Here is a 19,758-nt window from a genome sequence, read left to right on the forward strand (position 1 = left end):
AAATGATACAAAATAATCATCCTTCCAATCTTCGTATGCATATGACCCCAATCCACTGTCAACGTCCCGGTCCGTCACTCTTATCTGCATCACATGAATAAACTGAAATGAGAATAAATCTCAAAGTGGAACTCTAACATAGCAATGGTACATAGTATACTCTGTAAAACATGGCTTTTAAATCATGAATACCATCAACTCTGAACATGGATAACGTAGCAATAACAATAGCAATAGCAATAGCAATAAGATGGTATTCTCTTTTCTCTGGTTGGATTGATATCAATAGTATCTCTGTCTGTGGTTGCTAGTATCCCAAATCGATATAAACCGATAACTGTGAAGGATAAAAGCCTATGGTCGATGATCATCTAATTGCATGCAATGCTCTGACTATGATTAATCAATCCAATAAAAACATTTGAACTCTGAAACATTTAAAGCCGTCGTTTCGCAATCTCATATTCTCTTGTATTCCCTTTATAACAATAGTGAGAATCAATACATAGCAATGAATCAATCGAAGGGAATAACACTTTGAAACCTTTAAAACACAATACATATAATATCATGTGAGCAAAGGGATGAAATTCCACTTACTACCCAATAGCACACCTCCAAATAAACTCTTAGCCACCACCTACAACAATAGTCCAAAGATAACACCAATATCAACTCTAAAATCCCATAAACAAGTCAAATAATCCATCAACCAATTCAAACATCAACTCCAAGCCAACACTAAACTCAAAACCTCAATAGAATCGCACCAAAAACTTACCTAAGCTTCCTTATACCACGGAGAACGATGATCTCAAGTCGGAAATCCAAATAACTCCAAGAATCAAAGGTAGGAAGCACTTGAAAATGGAGAAAACCCTTGCAATGGAGAGAATCTCGAATGGGAGAGAAGAAGATAAGGTAAGGTATGGCCAACAACTCCCAAAAAGTAGCTTAAAATCTCGCCCATACTTACACCGCGGGTGCGGTCACACAACCACCGCGGGTGCGGTAAGCTCACGGCATTCCAAATAAATTCCATGCACGAAAACCGCGGGTGCGGTCTCCACCGCGGGTGCGGTCCTTGCACTGCCGCGGGTGCGGTGATGCCACGGCCTTCCAAATGCAAAATGGTGAATAGTACACCGCGGGGGCACTCCTCTAAGAGCGTGGGTGCACTCTACTCACGGCAATGAACAGTACAAATCCAACTAAAATCGATCCGAAACGCTGAAACGAACAATCAACACCAACTAATACCTCAAATAAATAATAACCAATAATACTATGGCCCAAAACACAACTCTAAACATCTAAATCACAAACCCAAATACAAGTAAAGCTAAAACCGTACCGTACACCGGCTCGGCTATTACATGTATGATATGTGATATTATGCATGAAGGATGATCAAAAGTCCAAGCCCAATTTGCTAGGTGTATGCTAAGATATTTGTGTTGAATGATTGTAATAATTATCAATTTAAAGTGAGCTTGGTTTATGGCCCGTTCCCACCCCCATGAGATGTATCCCTATGTGCCATGGATATTTAATTGTAAATATTAGAATAGTGGAAGATCAAGATTGGAAGATGGTGGCCTTGGTGATTATGAAGATCGAAGACATGTAATATTGGATGCTAATGTAATAATGTAGTTGCATTTGCATCCCTTGCATTTACCCTAGGATTGGACCTAGGCCCGTGTTTAGCTCACACGGGCCATTAGTATTGGGGCAATTGATCATCCTTGTCTTGTTTTCTATTTATAATATATGCATGATATGTTATAAATAATGAGTATGTGCGTTATTATTATTATAATAACAAAGTTGCATGAATCCGGCAAACATACGATCAAACATGGCGAGCTTTTAAATAAAATTAATGATGAGACCTTTCAAAATTAAAAACCCTCATTTTGAATAAGATTCAAAATTAATATCAAGTCCGAAAAGGGGAATTATAAATTTGTTTATAATTTCCTTGTCTTCCATCGACAATGGATGCATGATGAACGCTACCCGTACTCGGGGCTCGGCTCATATTATTGAGGGGGCCCTGGGTGCCGGAAAGCTGTGACATCCATTGACATAGTGATGTGAACTACGTGGAACTCCCATGATTTCGGCTCATATTATTGAGGGAACTCATGGCGATCGTCCATTAAGGTTCAACATCGATGGGTAAGGCTTGACACGTAAAGATGAACGACGTCATATTATTGGGTCCTAATCAAACGTGAGACAAAAGTTTACGTTAAGGGTTACATTGTGATGCAATTGGAAACTACCTTTTAGGAATTGTGATTGGCTGATATTATTCGGGATCACAATTCGCTAATTGGACCTTACGTACCTACTGAGGAAAGGAGTTTCCCGTTTTCACTAGAGGGTAGTGAAAAATGTCAAAACAGTGGGTGCAAATATTTATGAAGTAAAAGTCCAAACTTCATATCTTACTAAATATTTTAAAATAGTCATCAACATTTATCTGTTTTACTTTTCAGTACAAATTGACAATGTCATCGATTCTCAATCCAATATCCGTAATACTCGACAAACACATATTAACTGGACCTAATTACCTCACTTGGCTAAGAAACCTAAAAATCGTCTTGAATTCGGAAAGAGTAGCATATACACTGACTGAGTCGCCCCCTGTTGAGGCTCCGACTCACTGCAATCCTGAGGAATTGCAGGCTTACAAGGAATGGTGTGACCATGACTTGATAGCCAGGTGTTATATGCTGACTTCTATGAATGATGAGCTGCAGAGGCGTTTTGAGGGTGCAAAGAGTGCTGCTGACATTCATTTGCACCTCAAGGAGCTCTTTGGAGAGCAAACACGTCCTCTTAGGCATGCTACCGTCAAGGAGCTGATCACTTCACGCATGCGAGATGGGGCCTCGGTCCATGAGCATGGCCTAAAGGTGATTGGGCTCGTGGACAAGCTCGTTGGCATGGATCTGATCTTGCCTTCGGAGTTGACCACCGACGTGTTGCTCTTATCGCTGCCTAGCTCATTTGATCCTTTTGTGGTGAACTTCAACATGAACAAGATTGAACCGACCCTTGAGGAGTTGGTGAATATGCTTGTTACGTTTGAATCCACCATCAAGAAAGAGAAGTTGGTTCTTTATGTGGGTTCTTCATCTGGTACGAAGATTGATCCACATGGGAATGGAAAGAAACGTTCTTTCCAACGTCCCAAGAAGAACGTGCCCTTGTTGAGGCAATCTCCGAATCCCGTTGTGGCAGCCACACCAGTTAGGGCTGACAAGACTAGTGATGTTTGTCATCACTGCAAGAAGCCTGGACATTGAAGGCGAAATTGCAAGGAATATCTGACCCAGAAGTGTTCTGGAAACGGTATGTTCTAAATTTAAGTAAACGTTTCAATTAACTCTACTTCTTGGGTATTAGATACCGGTTGTGACTCACATCTCTATAATGAGTTATAGGTGATGGGAAGAAGTAGAATGCTTAAGGAAGGTGTGACCTTCTAGAGGATGGGCAATGGAGCAAGAGTTGCTGCCAATGCTGTTGAAGATGTTTACTTATTATTGAACAATAGTTTAAGTTAATTTTATGAGATGTTTTGTTTGTACCTAATTTTGTAAAAACATTGTTTCCATTTCTATGTTGATAAAAATGGATATTCTTGTTTATTTTACAAAGGTGTTTGCAACATTTACATGAATGAATGTTTGATTGGTACTAATGAACTTGAAAACGATCTCTATAACTTAAAAGATATTCCACTAAATGTCCATTCAAAGGCATACACCATATGAGATATGGATGGGTAATCCTCCTAAGTATTCTTATCTTAGAATATGGGGGTGCCCTGCTTATGAAGCAGGTAGTGGGAGAAAAATTGGATAGTCGATCCATTTTATGCTAATTTGTGGGATATCCAATGAATTCGATTGGATATTACTTCTATCATCCCCAAGAAACAAAAGTGTTTGTTTCTAGGAATGCGATCTTTTGGAAAGGGAATTTCTATTGGATAGAAAATGGGAGATGATAGAACTCGAAGAGGTTCGAGAGACACCCACAATTGAAGAACCCACACCCGAAAGGCCAAGAGAGGAGATACAAGCTCCTGGAAGATACGAGAAAGTCTCGAGACCACCTATGAGGTATGGTCAGCTTCTTGAAGAGGGCCATGATGAGCCTAACCATGGATGTGATCCAAGGACCTTCAAGGAAGCGTTATCTGATGCCGATTCATCCAAGTGACTTGAAGCAATGGAATCTGAGTTGAATTCCATGCATTCGAACCAAGTGTAGGATCTTGTGGATCCACCTGAGGGAATTGTTCCCATAGGGACTTGGGACGAATGAGAAGGTATTGACCTTCAAGGCGCGATTGGTGGCAAAAGGATATACTCAAAGACAAGGAGTTGACTTTGAGGAAACCTTTTCCCCAGTCGCAATGTTAAAGTCCATAAGGATTTTGCCAGCCATAGCTGCATGGTATGACTATGAGATATGGCAGATGGATGTCAAGACAGACTTTCTTAATGGGGATTTTAAGAAAGTTATTTACATGTCTAAACCTGGAGGGTTTACATCTATCGGAAGTGAGCATATGGTATGCAAACTTCAGAGATCTATTTATGGTCTAAAGCAGGCATCTAGGAGTTGGAACCTTAGATTCGATAGTACAATCAAAGAGTTGATTTACTAAGAATCCTGAGGAACCCTATGTGTATAAGAAGATCAGTGGGAGTGTTGTGACATTCCTGGTGTTGTATGTTGATGACATTCTACTCATTGGGAATGATGTAGGAATGTTGCAATCAACTGAAATATGGTTAGCGAGTAAGTTCTCGATGCAGGACTTGGGTGAAGCATCTTTTGTATTGGGAATACAGATCTATAGAGATAGATCGAGAAGATTGCTTGGTCTCACCCAGTCCACATACATTGATACCATCGTGAAGCCGTTCTCGATGGATGAGTCCAAGGGAGGACATCTACCAATGTGTCATGGCGTGTCCCTATCCAAGTCTGTATCCCAAGACTGATGCAGAGATAGTGGCGATGACACGCATTCCGTATGCTTCGGCAATTGGTAGGATCATGTATGGGATGATATCTACATGTCTTGACGTGACTTTCGCACTAAGTGTAGTGAGTAGATATCAATCGAACCCTGGTCTTCCACACTGGAAAGCTGTGAAAGACATCCTCAAGTAGTTGAGAAGGACCAATAAATTGTTCTTGGTCTATGGGGTGGAGAACTAAAATTGGAAGGCTATACCGACTCTAGCTTCCAAAGCGATATCGATGACTCGAAGTCAACCTCTGTTTTTGTATTCATGCTCAATGGTGTTGTTGTCTCTTGGAAGAGTTCCAAGCAAGACAATACTACGGATTCCAGCACAGAGGCCGAATACATTGCTGCATCAGATGCAGCAAGGGAGGGTGTTTGGATAAGGAATTTCGTCCAAGAGTTGGGCGTCATTCCTAATGGAGTTGCTCCTGTCCCGGTGTTGTGTGACAACACGGGAGCTATAAGCTCAAGCAAAGGAGCATAGGTCTCATCAGAAATCCAAACTAGTATTGAGAAATTACCACATCCTCGGAGAGATTGTGGAAAGAGGAGAAGTGTCTTTTGACACAGTCGGCTCCGCCGATAATGTTGATTGATCCACTAGCTAAGCCTTTACCTAGACCATTATTCGACAAGCATCGCGAATCAATGGGTTTAAAGCATATGGGTAGTTGGCTCTAGTGCAAGTGGGAGATTGTTAGAGTAGGTGCCCGTCGAGCCAAGTGTTGGCCGAATGTTCACAATGAAACTCTATGTATAAGCAATCTTTATTTTAATAATATTTGAAATTATTATTTTGGCACATTTTTATCTGTATACCCATGCTAGTTGCATAGATAAAGCCCTTGAATATACAAATAGTAGAAAGAATATGAGATGCTCATATGATGAGTATCATGAAACTCATATTTGTAATACTGTATATTCTAAACGGTTCCTAGTCGATTGAGCCGCCACTAAGAAGGATATAGGCCGCTCGAGTTAGAGACTAGTATCTGCGATGTGAGTACCATGTTTCATTGGTAGGGGACATTGTGATGTCCGAGCATGCAGATAGGTGCTCCTTGTAGAGTGCACTGAACAACCCTCCATAAAAGGACTTTCCAAGTGGTTCTCACTTATCGAGTGGAAATGTCCTAGTTTATGGTTGTACATAATTAGTCCTTATGACCCGGGACAACATTGAGACTCTATGTGCTAGAATTACACTTTGACTTGTTTACTGACTCTCATGGGGTCATCAGGTGGCAAGGTTGGGTGTTCTGTCGAAACACATAGGAGTCGATGCATTGTATTCGGGGATTCACCGCTTACCTTCGGGTATGGATATCCTATGTGTTATCATTTGTATGTAGATCGAAATCTCTGGTCATAGTATGGTGGTAATTATGAAAGGGTTTCATAGATTACACCATCGATGCAACTACGACATGACACATAGTATCGATTCATTGACAACTCTCGATAAACCAATGGTTGTCGAATCGATCGGGATATATGAGTTGAAGGGACCGTACTGTACGCTAACCATAATTGAATGGTTCTTGCAGGCACTATCATGTGATACCTAGGGAATCACGTAAGCGATGCTGCTAGGCGTTTAACGTGATTGGTTGGGTACTATCAGACTTGAGTTCTGACATTCTTTTTATCAAGGAGTTGATAAGTAAGAATGGAGCAATTGGGGTATGCTCAAATAAGGACATGTTTAGTCCGAATCACATAGAGATGTGAACCCACAGCTAGTTGTATCAATGAACCATTGAGGCCACACAAGTACTAGCTTTGTATATCCCGTTGAGAAGTAAAAATAGTTCAATGTGTTGAACGGCTTATAAAGGAGTTTATAAGCGTAAGGAAAATTAGAAGTATGACCTCTATAAAGGAGAAAATAGTTCAATGTGTTGAACGACTTATAAATGAGTTTATATGTGTAAAGAAAAATATAAGTATGTGTAGTGACCCGTTCCAGAATCACCTACTAATTGAAAACTAAGCATGCAATTAACTTAATAATTACTAATCAGAGATAATAGCGGAAAAGTCAAAAAATAATGGTTATACAACCCAATCGAAGTCTAGAACAATTCAAAATAAGGTAAAGAATATCTGGTACAACCATATCGAATCAAATGATACCGAAACTAAACCAACCGGCTACTCAACGTCCTCCTCCTGCTCCTCCGGAACCATCCAACCTGAGACCTGCCCCGAGGGAATGGGGTGTCCAAGATAAACAAAACCGAGGACGTGAGCGATAAGAACGCCCAGTACAAAAGTATGAGTATACAGACCTATATGAAATGCACATGCTATGATCATGATACCGGGGTAGTCAAGAAACAGGAATCACAAAAGGATCTCAACAATGCTCAGTCTAGAGGCGCCAAGTGGATAGTGCCGCGCGGTCCAACCTCTGGGTCACTGCATCCACTACAAGACAGACGTGGACCTAAAATGTCCCGGACCACCGAAGCCCTCCCGACCCGTCGGCCACTGTGTACTCTCGGTGTCCATGCGTCCACAAGACAGGGCTGAGCGGCCCCAAGATATAGCTTATCTCGAAAGAGATACAGCTCAACAGCAAAGGCTATCTCGAAGGAGATACGGCTCAACATGAAATGCAACGTGCAGTAATAAACGTGACATAATAGCATGCATCATATGACATATATCAATGCACCACATAATCATGCAACACATATATGAATGTATACTCAACCAGGATATCTCGGATAGTACTTTCGTACCTCTATCACAGCAATCCTAATCCACTGGAACAACCAGACAACAGGTCTAATCCAAGCCTATTCATCAAGTGAAAACCATCACTAAACTTATCTACCAGACTTAACTAGATAATCCTGAGATAAATACTGATAAAATTCCAAACCTTCGTCCGTCGCTAGCCCGCTGATGCCGCTAGCTCCCAACTAGAGCACAGCTCTGCTACAAGACCAGCAGCTCCCCGCTAGTGCCCAAATCTCGGAACAAGACTAGAACCTGTCAGAAACGACTGAAATGCTATGGAACTCTCTGAATTGGCGAGTCAAAATGAGGAAATCCGACCACTATTTATAGGCCATGTTCGGATCCTCCGAACACCACTTCGGAACGTCCGAACGCTACGTGTCCACTGGCTCTTGACAGCTCATGATCGGATCCTCCGATCATACACTTCGGACCGTCCGAACATGCACGTGTCCAGCTGCTCTTGACACCTCATGATCGGATCCACCGAACCTACACTTCGGAACGTCCGAACTCCCACGTGTCGATCAACTCTTGACACCTAATGATCGGATCCACCGAACTCACTTCGGACCTTCCGAACTCTTCGGTGCTTCCGAACCATCTTCGGACCTTCCGATCATGATTAATCACCATTAATCCGTTAATTACCCAATTCGGCATTCGGGCTACTACATTCTCCCCCCCTAAAAAGATTTCGTCCTCGAAATCAGGCTTAGAGAATGAACAAAACGAAATAACAACATCGCTATTATATCTCAATTGTTGTTGAATACAACTGATATCTCGATTACAATTGAAAAACACAAACATATACAAAGCAAAACTCAAAAGAGCTCTGGATGTTCTGAACGCATACGACTCTCTAACTCCCAAGTGGCTTCTTCAGTGCCTCTGCGCTGCCACTGTACTAAGACAAGAGGAATGATCTTATTCCGCAACACCTTGTCTTTGCGATCGAGAATCTGAACTGGTCGCTCCACGTAAGACAAATCTGATTCAAGTTGAACTTCAGAGGGATGCAAGATGTGAGACTCATCTGCTACGTATCGTCTCAACAAAGATACGTGGAACACATCATGAATACCGGACAAATACGGAGGTAATGCTAACCTGTAAGCTAAATCTCCCACACATTCTAGAATCTCAAAAGGACCAATGAATCTCGGAGATAGCTTACCCTTGAGACCAAATCTCAAAATCCTGCGAAAAGGCGAAACTCGGAGAAACACTTTCTCACCTGGCTGAAAACAAAGAGGTCGCCGCTTGGTGTTCGCATAACTAGCCTGTCGATCCTGGGCAATCTTAATCCTCTTCTTGATTACTGCAACTTTATCAATAGCCTGCTGGACTAACTCCGGTCCCTCAACATGTCGTTCACCAACTTCGTCCCAGAATAAAAGAGTACGACAACGTCGCCCATACAACGCCTCAAATGGTGCCATACCAATACTACGATGGTAGCTGTTGTTGTACGCGAACTCAATCAAAGGCAAATGATCCTGCCAAGCGGGTCCGAAATCCATAACACAGGCTCGCAACATATCCTCAAGCGTACGGATAGTCCTCTCTGACTGACCGTCAGTCTCCGGATGATAAGCAGTACTCAGACTCAGTGTAGTACCCAAAACTGACTGGAAACTACCCCAAAACCGTGAGGTAAAACGAGGATCTCTGTCACTGACAATACTGACAGGCACTCCATGCAAACGTACAATCTCCTGAATGTACAATCGAGCCATACGATCGAAAGTGAAATCCCGGTTATAAGACAGAAAATGAGCAGACTTGGTGAGTCGATCCACCACTACCCAAATAGCGTCACTATTCCTCGACGATAATGGCAAGTGAGTAATGAAATCCATCGCGATATGCTCCCACTTCCATTCAGGAATAGGTAGATTCAACAATAATCCTCCAGGTCGACGGTGCTCTGCCTTAACCTGTTGACAAACAAGACACTTGGAAACAAACTGATAAACACTGCGCTTCATCCCTTTCCACCAAAATCGTGTCCTCAAGTCTTTATACATCTTATTACTTCCTGGATGAATACTCAACTTACTTCGATGAGCATGAGATAAGATCTCCTCCCTCAAATTATCATCTTCTGGTACTACAACTCGATTAGACAAACACAGAAGACCATTAGACTGATAATGGAAACTGCTATCTCCACCCGCTAACCGAGCTAATCTCTGAGTCTTGAGATCAGACATCTGAGCATCTCGAATCCGAGCGAACAAGGCTGGCTCAGATAAAATGGTAGCAACACGAATGCTCTCCATACCTTTCCGATGTTTGAAATTAAATCCCAACGAACAACAATCCTGAATAGTACTAATCATAGCACTGGTCTGAAGTGCAGAAACTCTCACTTTGCGACTAAGAGCATCAGCTGTGAGATTTGCAGATCCTGGATGGTACTTGATCTCGCAGTCATAATCTTTCAGCAAATCCATCCAACGACGTTGCCTCATGTTCAACTCAGCCTGAGTGAACAGATATTTCAGACTCTTATGATCAGTAAAGATTTCAAACTTAACCCCGTACAAGTAATGACGCCAAATCTTCAGCGCGAACACAATAGCTGCCAACTCTAGATCATGAGTAGGATACTTCTCCTCGTGAGATTTCAGCTGTCTGGAAGCATAAGCAATCACATGACCGTTTTGCGTCAACACACACCCTAAGCCTTGAGAAGAGGCATCGGTGTAAACACTGAAACCATCAGATCCTGACGGTAACGCCAAAACAGGTGCAGAAGTCAGAAGTCGACGAAGCTCTCTGAAACTATCTTCGCACTCAGATGACCACTCAAATGGAACATCCTTCCGAGTAAGTTGCGTCAAAGGTCTAGCTACCTGGGAGAAATTCACGATGAAGCGACGATAATACCCTGCTAGACCTAGAAAACTACGGATCTCAGCCACCGTCGTAGGTCGTGACCAATTTAGCACTGCCTCAATCTTGCTGGGATCCACAGAAATTCCTTCCTTGGAAATCACATGACCAAGGAATACTACACGATCAATCCAGAACTCGCACTTACTCAGCTTAGCATACAATTGCTTCTCGCGAAGAATCTGCAACACAATCCTCAAGTGCTGGACATGCTCTTCCACACTATGAGAATAGATCAAGATATCGTCAATGAAAACCACCACAAACTGATCCAGAAAATCTCGGAAGACTCGGTTCATCAGATTCATGAACACCGCTGGCGCATTCGTCAATCCGAATGGCATAACTAGAAACTCGTAATGCCCATAACGAGTACGAAATGCAGTCTTGGAAATATCATCATCTCTGACTCTCATCTGATGATAACCTGATCGCAAGTCGATCTTGGAGTAAACAGAAGTACCCTGAAGCTGATCGAACAAGTCATCAATACGGGGTAATGGGTACTTGTTTTTGATCGTCACCCGATTCAGCTGGCGATAATCAATGCACAACCGCATCGATCCATCCTTCTTCTTGACAAACAAGACTGGAGCTCCCCAAGGCGAAACACTCGGGCGAATATAACCTTTATCAAGAAGATCCTGCAATTGCTGCTTCAGCTCTCTCATCTCTGACGGAGCCAGACGATAGGGGGCACGAGAAATCGGTGCAGTCCCTGGCATTAATTCAATGCCAAATTCCACCTCTCTAACCGGAGGAAAACCAGGAATCTCTTCTGGAAATACATCAGGAAATTCACAAACCACTGGAATATCCTCTATACCAACACTACCTGTGGACGTATCAATTGTATAGATGAGGTAGCCTTCCCCGCCCGCCTCTAAAGCACGACAGGCTTTCAGAGCAGATACTACTGGCATCGGAGGTCGCGCTCCCTCACCATAGAAAAACCAACTAGAGCTCTCAGTCGTACGAAACTGAACAAGCTTCTGGTAACAATCCACAGTAGCTCGGTAGGTAGTCAAAATGTCTATACCCAAAATACAATCAAAATCTTCCATCTCTAGAATCATAAGATTCGCAGTCAACTCGTTACCCTCAAAATCTAAAGGACAACCCATCACTAGACGCTTGGCTAAAACCGAATGACCCATCGGGGTAGAAACAGAAAGAATGACGTCTAGAGAAACATACGGTAGCTTATGACGTTTAACGAATCGTGCAGAAATGAATGAATGAGATGCTCCGGTATCTATAAGAACAAAAGCAGGAATACCGCATAAACAAAAAGTACCTGCTATGACTCTCTCGGTCTCGTCTGCAGCCTGATCCTGGTTCAACGCAAAAACTTGACCTTGGGCACGAGGTCGAAGATTCGAACTACCCACTGCCTGACCCTGCCTCCTCTGCTGAACAGTCGCCTGAGATCCAGAACCAGATCCTGCTCCACCTCGCGACTGAGGACAATTCTTCTTAATATGCCCCATCTCTCCGCACTGATAACAAGCTCCTGCGGCTACTCGGCATTGCTCCGATGGATGGTTCTTCCCACAATGCGCACAAGACTCCTTCTTCTTACCAAAGCGGAAAACACCGCTAGATCGAGATCTAGATCCAGAAGAAGACGAACCAGATTTCTTGAACGACTGAGATCGAGGCCTCAAAGTACTCGGAGGTCTAGAAGAAAGAATAGCCCTACCACGCTGGAGACTGATCTCTGCTTGACGACACCGGTTCACCAACCCATCGTACGAAGTAGGATTATCACAGACAGTGACTCGATCAAAGATCTCCTGATTAAGGCCCTGGAGGAAATGATCATACTTGGCCTCAGAACTGCCACTGATATGAGGAGCGAAGGGTAATAACTCAAAGAATTTCTGCTGATACTCATCAACAGACATACTCCCCTGCTTCAGGTTCAAGAGCTCAATCGTCTTGGCCTGGCGAAGGGCTGGAGGAAAGTACAGCTGCATGAACGCTGCACGGAAATCGGCCCAAGTCGCTCTACCCTGAGACTGAACTATCGGCGCAGAAGTCGATCGCCACCACCTGCGAGCACGGCCCTCAAGAAGAAAACTAAGGGTCTCCATCTTCTGCTCATCGGTGCACTGGAATGCGCGGAAACAACTCTCCATGCGCTCTAACCAATCCTCCGCATCATCGGGAGTCTCACCGCCAACTAAAGGCTTAGGCCCCATCTGCATGAAACGATGCATATCGAAACGCCTAGGACCATCCCGACGATGACGATGCTCATGGTGACGCCTAAGATCATCCTGGTCACCCCATCGACCTACACTCCCCTGACTACTCCCGTCATCAAAATGGTCAGCCATCGCTACAAGATAGAATAGGGAAAAATGGTCAACGGAAATCCCAAAACAAAATCTATATCCCAAAATCATACGCATGCTCTGATACCATAAATGTAGTGACCCGTTCCAGAATCACCTACTAATTGAAAACTAAGCATGCAATTAACTTAATAATTACTAATCAGAGATAATAGCGGAAAAGTCAAAAAATAATGGTTATACAACCCAATCGAAGTCTAGAACAATTCAAAATAAGGTAAAGAATATCTGGTACAACCATATCGAATCAAATGATACCGAAACTAAACCAACCGGCTACTCAACGTCCTCCTCCTGCTCCTCCGGAACCATCCAACCTGAGACCTGCCCCGAGGGAATGGGGTGTCCAAGATAAACAAAACCGAGGACGTGAGCGATAAGAACGCCCAGTACAAAAGTATGAGTATACAGACCTATATGAAATGCACATGCTATGATCATGATACCGGGGTAGTCAAGAAACAGGAATCACAAAAGGATCTCAACAATGCTCAGTCTAGAGGCGCCAAGTGGATAGTGCCGCGCGGTCCAACCTCTGGGTCACTGCATCCACTACAAGACAGACGTGGACCTAAAATGTCCCGGACCACCGAAGCCCTCCCGACCCGTCGGCCACTGTGTACTCTCGGTGTCCATGCGTCCACAAGACAGGGCTGAGCGGCCCCAAGATATAGCTTATCTCGAAAGAGATACAGCTCAACAGCAAAGGCTATCTCGAAGGAGATACGGCTCAACATGAAATGCAACGTGCAGTAATAAACGTGACATAATAGCATGCATCATATGACATATATCAATGCACCACATAATCATGCAACACATATATGAATGTATACTCAACCAGGATATCTCGGATAGTACTTTCGTACCTCTATCACAGCAATCCTAATCCACTGGAACAACCAGACAACAGGTCTAATCCAAGCCTATTCATCAAGTGAAAACCATCACTAAACTTATCTACCAGACTTAACTAGATAATCCTGAGATAAATACTGATAAAATTCCAAACCTTCGTCCGTCGCTAGCCCGCTGATGCCGCTAGCTCCCAACTAGAGCACAGCTCTGCTACAAGACCAGCAGCTCCCCGCTAGTGCCCAAATCTCGGAACAAGACTAGAACCTGTCAGAAACGACTGAAATGCTATGGAACTCTCTGAATTGGCGAGTCAAAATGAGGAAATCCGACCACTATTTATAGGCCATGTTCGGATCCTCCGAACACCACTTCGGAACGTCCGAACGCTACGTGTCCACTGGCTCTTGACAGCTCATGATCGGATCCTCCGATCATACACTTCGGACCGTCCGAACATGCACGTGTCCAGCTGCTCTTGACACCTCATGATCGGATCCACCGAACCTACACTTCGGAACGTCCGAACTCCCACGTGTCGATCAACTCTTGACACCTAATGATCGGATCCACCGAACTCACTTCGGACCTTCCGAACTCTTCGGTGCTTCCGAACCATCTTCGGACCTTCCGATCATGATTAATCACCATTAATCCGTTAATTACCCAATTCGGCATTCGGGCTACTACAGTATGACTTCTATGAGAGAAATGTAAATTTTAATTTATGTAAGTGTTCCTAAATTAAAATTTGGCCGAGTGAATAATGTATTTGAAAATTGTGATTTTCATAAACATTATTATGGACTAAATTAAATTAATTCAAGTGTTGAATTAATTAAACACTAGTGGACCTAGTAGAGTCCAAATAATTAAATTAATTCAAGTGTTGAATTAATTAAATAACATTGGGCCTTGTAGAGCCCAATTGGAAATAATTATTTAACTAGTAGGCTTGAGTAAAATCAAGTAAGGATTAATTGGGCTCAAATGTGTTTGAGACAATTTAAATAAAGTCCATGAGCTTTGTAAAGGTTACAAGCCCACATGCAAAGCATGCATGGGAGGTGAAAGGTTGGAGAATACTTTTTATTAAAAAATTGCATGGCATGCAACTTTTTCACTTTTGCTTTTTGCAACACCAAGACATGAAAAATTAATTCATTCTCATTCCCCCTCCAAGTGAGATGGCCGAAATTCTCCTCCCCTTTTTCTCCCAAAATTTTGTTCTTCAATTTGTTGAGGAACACTTCACTTCTCTTTGAAAAATCCTCATATTTTTCTAGTGCAAAATATGAAGGGATCTACCTAGTTGGTGGTGGGCTTAATTTGAAGGAAAGATTCAAGAACTTGGAGGAGAGCTTGTAGATAGTTTCTTGCCTTTGAAGAGCTTAGTTGTTTGACAACTAAGTTGGAGCCACAATCAATCTTTTAAAGATTGATAGGTATGATTTCTAAACACACTATGAATGTCATTTTGGTGTTTAAATGTATTTTGCTACACAAACTCTAGGGGGCCGAAATTTTCTTTAAAATTATGCTTCCGTTGTGCTTTCGGTCTCCCTAAATCGTTCCCTTTCAATTTCTTGGTTTGGAGAAGAGATAATGTGGGGTTGTTGTTTATGTTGGATTTATGGATTTATTGGCATGAGTTCTTGGTTATTGAGTTGATGATGGTGTTATTTATGGATTATTGTTGTAGGTGGTGTACCAAGAGTTAGATTCAAGGTGTTCTTGTGGTTTGTAAGTAGAATTTCATCCTTTGTGCTCACATGATGTATATGTATTGTATTTCAAAGATTTTAATGTCTTATTCCCTTCATTGACTTCATAATTATGTATTGATTCACTTGTATATCTATTGGAGGAATTGTATGTCTCAATTGTATTGAAAAGGGAATACAAAGAGTATAGTCTTCAAAGTTATAGATTTAATGCCAAGAGAGAGTTTCAAATGTTTTATTGGATTGATAGATACATAGTCAGAGATTGCATGCAATTAGTTGATCAACAACCATAGGCTTATATTCCTCAGAGTTGTCGATTTATATCGATGGGATACGAGCACCACAGACAGAGTTACTATTGATATCAATCCAACCAGAGTAAAGAGAAATACCATCTTATTGCTATGTTATTGCTACGATATTCATGTTTCAGAGTTGATGGTATTTATGTTTTCAAAGTCATGTTTTACAGAGTATACTATGTATCATTGCTATGTAAGAGTTCCACGTGCTGAGTTTTATACTCATTTCATTTATTTTCATGTGATGCAGATAAGAGCGACGGACCAGGACGTTGATTGTGGCCCGGAGTCATATGCATACGAAGTTGGAAGGATGATGTATTTTGCAAGCATTTTTGTAACATGATCATATGAATGATATTTTGTATTTTTGTTATATCATTTGAATGATCATGTATTTATCTTTAAACATTTTATGGTAATGTATTATGAAACTCCTTCCATTTGCAAGAAAATTTTAAATTCCGCTGTATTTTAATTGTAACGGCTCAAGGTGTCACATTTAGTGGTATCAGAGCACCGGTTCTTCGGACCAATGCATATGACTTCGTCTACTTTCAACTGTCCGGGTATGTCTTCTTCTACATCTATTCATTGTTATCTATTGATTGGTGTTTTGTGAGCACATTGTAGAGTATGCCTCCTAAGAGGAAAGCCGTAGAGGGTGAGGATAGTTCTTCCTCGAGAGTTGTCGATGAGTTCGGCAAGTTGCTTAAAGAGCAGGCCAAAGTTCATAGCGAGCAGATTCAGCAGCTGCTTCGATTGCAAGGTACAGGCCAAGGTAAAGAACAAGGTAGAATTCCAGTAGCTCAGGCAGTTGGCACTGATGCCGTATTTTCTGCTTTCAAGAGAATGGATCCACCGGAATTCACAGGTAGCACTGATCCGTTAGTGGCTGTCGAGTGGGTCAAGGCGCTTGAATCAATCTTCGACCATCTCCAGTATGAGGATAAAGACAGGATCAGTTGTGCAGTATTCATGTTAATAAATGCTGCACGTATCTGGTGGAATGCAACCAAGGTTGGTGTGAATGTTTCGACTCTGAAGTGGTCTGAGTTCACTGATTTGTTCTATGATAAGTATTTCCCCGACGCACTTCGAGCGAGGAAGGTTACGGAGTTCTTGGAGCTTCGACAGGGTAGCATGAATGTCGACGAGTACATTCTCAAGTTCGAGGAGGGTTGTCTATTTGCTCCGTATATTGCTTCAAACGACAAGGACAAAGGTGTTCATTTCATTCGAGGCCTTAGAGCAGAGATTCGGAGGGATATCAACATGTCCAAGGCTGTGAATTTTAAAGAAATTGTGTCCAAGGCGTTATTGGCCAAACAAGACGAGAAGGATATCGCCAAAGAGAGGCAGGAGAGGCATCAAGCTATTGCTCAGAGAGGCCAGGGCTCGAATCAAAGAGGCAAGGATCGTTTCAAAGGGAAAGGCAAGATGGAATCGAGTCCTAGACCACCGCCAGTTCCAGTTGATCCCGAGAAGCCGCTGTGTCCTAAATGCAGCAGACATCATCTAGGAGAGTGCAGATTTGACACTCATTCTTGTTACCGTTGTGGCACTGCAGGCCACATTGCTAAAGATTGTCAACGAGGAGCGAGCCAAGGGAAGGTGCAGGGTCGTATCTTTGCGATGACCAAGGAAGGTATTAATCATGATTCTTCTGTGATCTCTAGCACTATTTTGATTTCAGGCAGAGTAGCTACGACATTGATTGATACTGGTGCTACTCATTCTTTTATGTCTGATTTGTTTTTGAGATCTTTGGGTATAGTTCCTTCCATTCTTCCCCTCCAGCTTAGTGTTGTATTGCCTTCGGGGGACGTGTTGTGTCCGACATCTATTGTTTATGCATGCCCTGTTCGTATTGAGGAGCGAGTTGTTTTTGCTGATTTGATTGTTATCCCGATGGTTGCCTTTGATGTTATTCTTGGCATGGATTGACTGTCCACCTATCGTGCTGTTATTGATTGCGTTGCTAAGACGGTGACCTTTGCAGATGATGGCAATAAGGGAGGAGTTCTCGCCAGTGAAGGTACTTCGCTGGTCCTTCCTTTTATTTCTTGTCTTGAGGCTGAAAAGTTGCTGTGTAGAGGTTGTGATGTGTTTCTGGCTTCGATTGTGGATGTGGATAGAATGATTAAGTTGAATATTGATGATATCGATGTTGTGAGGGAGTTTGCTGATGTGTTTGAGGATGATGTGCCGGGTTTGCCGCCGGATAGAGATGATGAGTTTATGATTGATCTAGCTCCAGGTACGGTTCCTATTTCTAAGGCTCCGTATACGATGGCTCCTACCGAGATGAAGGAGTTGAAGACGCAGTTGCAGGATCTTTTAGACAAAGGTTTTATTCGACCGAGATCTTCGCCTTGGGGAGCTCCGGTTCTGTTTGTCAAGAAGAAAGATGGGTCGTTGCGGCTGTGTATCGACTATAGGGAGCTCAACAAAGTGACTGTCAAGAATAAGTATCCGTTGCCACGGATAGATGATTTGTTTGATCAGCTTCATGGTGCTACTGTATTTTCGAAAATTGATCTTCGGTCTGGCTATTATCAGTTGAAGGTTAGGGAGTCTGATATCCCTAAGACAGCGTTCCGGACCAGGTACGGTCATATGAATTTCTTGTGATGTCTTTTGGTCTGACCAATGCTCCTTCAGTATTCATGGACTTGATGAACCGTGTGTTCAAACCTTATCTGGATAGATTCGTCATTGTCTTTATCGATGACATCTTGATCTATTCCAAGACCAGAGAGCTTCATGCAGAGCACCTCAGAGTTGTTCTTCAGTTGTTGAGAGAGAGGAGACTGTTTGCTAAGTTGAAGAAGTGTGAATTTTGGCTGGATCAGATTTCTTTTCTAGGTCATGTCGTTTCGAAGGATGGCATTGCTGTTGATCCGTTGAAGATTGAGGCGATTCAGAAGTGGCCTATTCCTACCACTGTTTCTGAGGTACGCAGTTTCCTTGGTTTGGCGGGTTATTATCGTCGTTTCATTTCAGATTTTTCCAAGATTGCCCTGCCATTGTCCAATTTGACGAGGAAGACTGTGAAGTTTGAGTGGTCCAACGATTGCCAGCGTGGATTTCAAGAGTTGAAGGACAGGTTGACGACAGCTCCTGTTCTTGTATTGCCCAGCGGTTCAGAGGATTTTGTTGTCTATACCGATGCGTCGAAGAAAGGTCTTGGTGCAGTGCTGATGCAGCGAGGTAAGGTTATCGCCTATGCTTCTCGCCAGTTGAAAGACTATGAGAAGAATTATCCGACGCACGATTTGGAGTTAGCAGCTGTGGTTTTCGCCCTGAAGATATGGAGACACTACTTATATGGCGAAAAGTGCGAGATCTTCACAGACCACAAGAGTTTGAAGTATCTGTTTTCCCAGAAAGAGCTCAACATGCGACAGAGGAGGTGGTTAGAGCTTGTTAAAGATTATGATGTGACGATCAGTTACCACCCGGCGAAAGCGAATGTTGTGGCTGATGCTTTGAGCCGTAAGTCGAGTTTGTGGGGACCCGGGCTCTAATTCTTTTTCTTGGGATTAAATGGGTCATTAATATAAAAAGTGGGTCAAATTTTTCGTTTTACAACATTACATCTAATGTATATAAACAAGCATAACATCTTTATTTATTTTACAATAACAATGTACAAACACAAAGTGTAAACATGTCTTGTTCCATTCCTACTCAACAACTAGTAATTAAATACAGTACATGACACAAGTACAACTACTAGTTCTTCTGCTCTGCCCGAGATCACCACGCTATGTCCATCTCTCATCCTATGC

General features: G+C 42.6%; 1 pseudogene; it reads left to right on the forward strand.

Annotated features, from left to right (window-relative positions):
- LOC140822031 (E3 ubiquitin-protein ligase RGLG1-like) overlaps positions 1 to 19,758 on the forward strand; it is an 87,132-nt pseudogene that overhangs the window by 14,306 nt on the left and 53,068 nt on the right.

The sequence above is a fragment of the Primulina eburnea genome, unplaced genomic scaffold, assembly GCF_022965805.1.
Source record: "Primulina eburnea isolate SZY01 unplaced genomic scaffold, ASM2296580v1 ctg739_ERROPOS11973397, whole genome shotgun sequence".
Lineage (NCBI taxonomy): Eukaryota > Viridiplantae > Streptophyta > Magnoliopsida > Lamiales > Gesneriaceae > Primulina > Primulina eburnea.